This window comes from Tupaia chinensis, unplaced genomic scaffold (assembly GCF_000334495.1).
Source record: "Tupaia chinensis unplaced genomic scaffold, TupChi_1.0 Scaffold143976_1, whole genome shotgun sequence".
Classification (NCBI taxonomy): domain Eukaryota; kingdom Metazoa; phylum Chordata; class Mammalia; order Scandentia; family Tupaiidae; genus Tupaia; species Tupaia belangeri.
The window spans coordinates 23,579-30,374 of record NW_006203827.1 but is presented as its reverse complement, the minus strand read 5'-3'; the positions used below and the strand labels follow the sequence as shown (position 1 = coordinate 30,374).

The window sequence follows — 6,796 nt, the reverse complement described above, 5'->3', positions numbered from 1 at the left end:
ATGAGTCTACATATTCAAGAAGCTAATCAAGGCAAGTAGGATAAATTCAAAAAGATCTACACTGAGACACATTCTAATCAAACTCTCAAAAGACAAGGAGAAAGAGAGAATCTTGAAAGCCAGAATGAAGTGACTCAACACATAAAAGACGTCTTCCACAATATTAACAACCAATTTCTTATCAGAGATAATGGAGTCCAGAGGCAGTGAGATGACATAGTTAAAGTAGTGAAACAAATAAATAAAAAAAAAGCCCATCAATCAGTGAATACAGCAATACTATCCTTCAGAAATGAAGATTTTCAGCTTCCACTACAACATGTAAAGAGTTTGGAAGTTGCCACTTCATCTTAATAATAATCAAAAAGGTGAACAAATTGGGGCCAGCAGGTAGTGGTTAAGGTGCTGGACTCCCAAATGACTGACTGTGGTTCATGTCTTAGACACAGTGGCTTGAAAATTATGCTGGGCACATGTGTGTACATACTCAAAATCCCAGGAGGAGAAGGAATTGTGGCATGGCCATCCCCCCATGGGGATGATTTCTCACTTTCTTCTCACTTTCTCTCTTTTCTCAGGCAAGTGCATACACCCTACAGCAAAAATCTTTAAAAAAAAAAAGTGAACAAACTTAAAATCAGTTCTCAGATCCATCAGAGAAGTGAGATAACAAGGCAAAACACCCTCCCACAAATTGGAGAAATGGACAGATAATTACAATTTACCAAAGCAGAATCTCCATGGGAATCGGCATTAGGATAGGAAAACCTAACTGAAATTGATGAAATGCTAGAGGTTCAATGTGGCTAAGTCTGAAAGGTTAAAAACTCCAAGGGTGGTGGTGGTAACGGAGGGGGCTTAAGCTTTTATTAGTCTTACCTCAAGGAGGCTTACCAGTTTCTCATAGGAAGACTGGGAATAGATTTCCTTATGTTTCTGGCAAGGGAATGATAATAGCAACCATTCAGAGATATGCCCAGAGCATTCTGTTCATAACAAGGTCTGCCTTCTAGAAAAACTACTCACCATAGTCTAACTACTAGGATTTTATAAGAGCCTAACTGACCTTGGATGGGAATAATATCCATCACCATCTCCCTCTGGCCTTTATGACTCACATAAGGGAATGAAAAGCCTGAGATGTATTTGGGATAACCACAGCCCAGCGGCACAAGTTCATAAAAAGAGTGAGACCTAATCACAAGTCCATAGATCATTCCCATCTCCTCACACCTTATCATCATGACCTGTTTACCTCAGTTCCTTTAACATAGTATATCATGTTCAACTTTTAACAAAAAATTACAAGTCAATTTTCTCTCATAAAACAACACTTTATAAAAAGGCACTCTGAGAAGAAGCACAAGTGCAGCAAGTACAGCAAATCAGACGATACAGAGTGAGATGTGAGGAGACACTGAGGATTGCAGCCAGACATTCCACTGCATATGCGGCTGTCCCTATGCCAGCAGACGGCATTGCAGTTCCACATCTACCAAACTGGCCATGAGATCTCCATAGAGCATAGAGATCCACCTAGTAAGAAAAGGAAAATGGAAAACTGCCTGCAAAACCATAAGTTATCCAGTAAAACCATTGTATCATTGAACCACCAGCCAGCCCCTAGACCAAACACCCAGGAACTAGAAACTTCAGTAATCAAGCTAGTAGCTTCTTTCAAAGAGTTTTGCAGTTCTAATGTCAGAAAGCCAACTCATACAGCATCCCCAAGATACCCTCAAAAGTAACATTTACCAAAGCCAAAAGTGGTTCTGGTTAAACTGCCTATTATGCAGTTTTCTCCAGTGCCTGTCTGTTCCTACAGCCAACTCCTCACCCAGCCTGTGGTAATGGGTGTCAATCAGAGCTCTGCCACAGATGCTCTACACTTACTGCCCCTGTCAGTAGAAACCCTGATTCTCAGCCTAGATTCTGAGGCTTGCCAGCCTAAGGAGAACTTCTCTCAAAAATTGTAAACTCTGTTGCTGTGGAGCCAATTAACACAGGTGTTCAAGTGAACTTGGGTAAAAGTCTGTCTAATTCTTTACAAGAACTTGGGAATACATGTCAGAACAGCATTTCTTCAATTGATGTGCAGACAGATCTGTCTTATGCCTAACAGCCTTCAGTGCCATGGGCTGGCTCTGATTTCTCTATGTTATCTTGTTTTCAGACTTACCTGCCATTTGACTCTCAAGTGTCCCTCCCCATTAATGTTCACACTCAGACATTTTTGCCCTGTTCCAAGGTAACTTCATCCATAGCTGCTCAGATTGATGCATCTGTAGCCTCTTGTTTCTAGTCAGGTGGGACCTCCAGAGAAACGCCAACCACTGGGATACAAAGTCTGATGAACGACCACACCCAGATGGACCAGAATAGGATGTACAGTAACATTTTTGAGAGTGTCCATTCATCATAGCGTTCCTACAGAGAATATTATAGGCAATAGTTTAGTAGCAGACACTAACTCATGGTTTGTTACCTTGGAATGACTCTTAAGACTTTCCATCAAGACACTGAGAAATCTGTACCAACTATAAACTTCAGTGGACCAAATAGCATGCTTTCTTCACAAAGCATGACAGATAATCAGACCCAAACCATAGATTTACTAAGTGATTTAGAAAACATCTTGTCAAATAATTTACCTGGTCAGATATTAGATAATCATAGTTTTTTAAATTTTTTTATCTGACATAAATCCTGGACCTGACACCAGCTCCCATATGGCCCAGCCTAGAATCCTGGAATAGATTTTTATATCAAAGAATTCTTTTCAGCCTCAAATAGCCAGACTCAAACAGAAGAGAGTGAACTTAGCACCATTAACACTATGCCTGTGTCAGAATCACTGGACATAGAGATTCAAACTGACCTTTTCCTGGCAGATACCTTTGCTCAGTCCTATGGGTGTCAGAGAAATTTGAACTTCTTTAGGCCTCGAGATGTTTGGCATGCAGACACAGACAAACTTAAACTTCCTTTTAGACAGTAGCCCTCATCTGCCTCTGGAAAGTATCCTGAAACGCTCCAGCTTCTCCACGAGTACTGATTTGTCTAATACAGAGACCCAAACCGATCGGAATCACTGTTGCTAAAAGCATGCCTGCCCTGGAAAGTGAAGGTCAGCTGAACAGTACAGAAACAGACCATGATTCTGGTTTTGAAATCCTGGGAGCCTGTTCTTCACCAGCAATGAGACTCAAACAGCAATAGACGACTTTTTGCTGGCAAATTTGGCCTGGAACACAAGGGAGCCTTAGTTCAGCTTTGTAGAAACCCAGACCTGTGCCGAACTACACGTGGTGTCCAAAGTGGAGTTGGTGTGCAGGGCAGCATTTACATTTCCTTCTGTATTTAGAAAATGGGGAGTCAGGACCAGCAGATAGTGTAGTGGTTATATCACCAGACTCCCACATGACTGACTGCAGCTCAAGTCCTGGACCTGGTGGCTTCAAACTCATGCTGGGCATGTGTGCACATGTGCCCAATATCCCAGGAGGAGAATGGAGGAGAAAGAATTGCGGTGTGGCCATCCTCTCTGGGGTGATTTCTCACTTTCCCTCTCACTGTCTCTCTTTCTCCCTCTCCAGCAAACACACATGCCCTAAGGCAAAAACCTCTTTAAAAAAAAAAAAAAAACATGGGGCCAGCAGTGGTATGGTGATTAAAGGTGCTGGATTCCCATATAGCTGACCATGGTTTGAGTCCTGGACCTGGCGACTTGCTTTCTCGCTTTCCCTTTCTCTCTCTGCCTCTGTCTGGTCAAATTTAAAAATAATAATAACAAATGGGATTGAATAAATAAATAATTCTTTAAAAAAAAGAAAAGAGAAAAATGGGGAGTGAAGACAGTAGTATTAACTCCATTGAATATACTTGTCAATGTAGTTGCTTAAATTCTTCAAGGTTCTTTGCCTTTTTACTTGTAAACATGAAATTTATGTATAGATGTGAATGTATTATAAAGTATCAGATCCTGATCTAAAATAAATAAATAAATAAATAAATACAATTACCAACCAAAGACAAAAAAAGAATGAAACAAGGGAGGGTAACAAATAGAAAACAGTAACCATTATTATAGATACAAATCCAACTATATCAGTAGCCTTTTAAATCATTGTACCAATGATCTAAGTGCACCAATTAAAAGACAGACATTGGGGGTCTGGCAGGTGGAATGGTGGTTAAGGTGCTGGATTCCCACATGGCTGACTACAGTTTGAGTCCCAGAGCTGGTGACTTGAAAATCATGCTGGGCACATGTGCATGTGTGTCCAAAATCTCAAGAGGAGAATGGAGGACAAGGGATTACAGGTGGACCATCCCCACTAGGAGTCTGATTTCTAACTTTCCCTCTCTCTCTCTCTTTTCAGTGAGCACCTGCACCTTATGGCAAAAACCTAAGGGACGTTCTCCCATCTCTGCCATTAGCCCCAGAACCTACGCAGCAGCAGCCAGTGAGAAAACTGAGGGCAGAGACCACTTTGGGACCCTCACTGGCTTCCAATTATTCTAGGTACCACCCAAACCATCCTGTTCTCATCTCCTTCCTCCACAATTAGCCCTTGAAACTATGCAGCAGTAGCCAGTGAAAAAACTGAAGCCAGAGACAACTTTGGGACCTTTATGGACTTCAAGTTATTACAGATGCTGCCCAAACTATCTTGGTTCTATCTCCCTTCTCTGCCATTAGCCCTGGAACCTGTGTAGTAGTAGGCAGTGAGAAAACTGAGGCCAAGGACCATCTTCAGACCTTTGGTTACTTCCAATAGCTCCAGGTGCAGCCCAAACCATCCCTGCTCTCTATCCTCCTCCATTAACCCCAGAACCTGTGCAGTGGTAGCCAGTGAGAACAACTAAAGCCAGAGACCACTTTAAACCTCTAGCTGCCTTTTGCCCACTCAGGAATACCTTCAGATTTAATCATTTCTTGAAGTGCACAGTATTCATTGTGAGCCACACTCTACTTTCTTCCCCAGTTGATACCCTGCAGCTCAGTCCCAGGTGCATCTGCCCTCAAGAAATTGGGAGGCCATTGGAATATCCAGTTCCAGTGATGATGGTACAGGGAGATGGTGCAGGAGCATCAGGCAGACGGAGCTGCAGAGACCGCAGCTTACCTCCTGCATGCCTTTGGACTCTCAGAATTAGCTCTAAGAAATTAGGAAGAAACATATAATCCATCAGATGACTAGAAATCAATGCAGAGACATAAGAATACAAGAAACCAAGAAAATCTCTCTCCTCCGAGGGAAAAAGAGAAACTCCTCATCATCCACAAACAGTACAACAGAATTCGTGGAAATGTCAGATAAACAATTCAGAATATTCATAGTGACAAAACTAAATGAGATGCAAGAGAAAAGAGACAATGAACTCCAGGAGATTCAAGAGAAAAAAGGCAATGAACTTCAGGAAATGAGGAAATCCTTCCATGATTTGAAAGAACAGACACCATAAAAAAGAATCAAACAGAAATGTTAGAGATGAGAGTTGTAATACAGAAAATCTAAACTTCCCTTGAAAGTATTAAAAGTGGTTATGTTGCTGGACTCCCCCATGGTCAACAGCAGTTCAAGTTCCAGATCTGGCAACTTCAAGCTTATGCCAGGCGTGTGTATGCATGCATGCCCAAAATCCTGAGAGGAGACTGGAGGAGAACGGACTGTGGCATAGTTCACCCCTCCGGGGGGTGATTTCTAGCTTTCTATCTCTCTATCCTCTCTATGATTCTCTGGCGAGTGCACACACTCTATAGCAAAAATATCTCTTAAAGAAGAGAAAGAAGGGACCAGCAGTTGGCATAATGGCTATGTCGCTGGACTCTCATGTAGTCAACTGCGGTTCGAGTCCCACACCTGGTGGCTTAAACTCACGCAGGGCGCATGTGCGTGCATACCCAGGATCCTGAGAGGAGAATGGAGGAGAACGGATTGCGGCATGGCCATCCCCCCTGGGGGGATGATTTCTCACTTTCTGTCTCTCTGTCTCTCTCTGTCTTTCTGGTGAGCGCACGCACCTATAGCAAAAACCTCTCCAGAAAGAAAAAAAATAATATTAGTTCAGCAGAAGATCAAATCTGGATCCAGAAGACAAAATCTTCGACCTAGAAAAAAATCACCAAAAAGAATGAAAAAATTAAAAAATGAGGATAATATACGAGAAATACTAGATACCATTAAATGCCCCAAATCCAAATAGTTGGTATCCCAGAAGGTGAAGAATCTAATAAGGGCATTGAAAATCTATTCCATGAAATCCTGGAAGAAACTTTTCCAAACCTAGAGAAGCATTCAAACATACAGACTGAAGAAATACAAAGGACCCCACATAGAATTAACCCAAGAAGATCCTCTCCACAGTCAGATTGACCCAGCTAGGGTGGTATATATATTGATAAGATACTGCTCCACAGACTGGGGTCACATGGAGACCCAGGTTTGATTCTCAGTCCAACCTAAAGGCAAGTGTGGTGACACATGCCTGTAGTCCCTGCTGGGAGGCCAAAGCTGGAGGATTGTGACACAGTAATACCCCATTTTTTAGAAAAGAAAAAGAGCATTGACCATGTTCAGCAGAGATGGGAGCATGAAGATGAATCTGGGCAGGCAGGATGGACTTATTTTGCCAAAGAAAACACAGCTGTTGCATTCTGTTTGCAAAAACCATCAGTATTTGGGAATGATTCTGATGAAGATGACAAGTAGAATAAGATTATTACAGATAAAACTGAAAGAATCCAGACTATGAATATGAGATAGAACTTCTGTAAGTGAAAACCTTCAGC

The 6,796-nt window shown here is 42.0% G+C and overlaps 1 pseudogene; it reads left to right on the top strand.

Moving 5' to 3' along the window:
- Nucleotides 1-6,716, top strand: LOC102470832 (ATM interactor-like; annotated as a pseudogene).
- The last annotated feature ends 80 nt before the right edge of the window (nucleotides 6,717-6,796 follow it).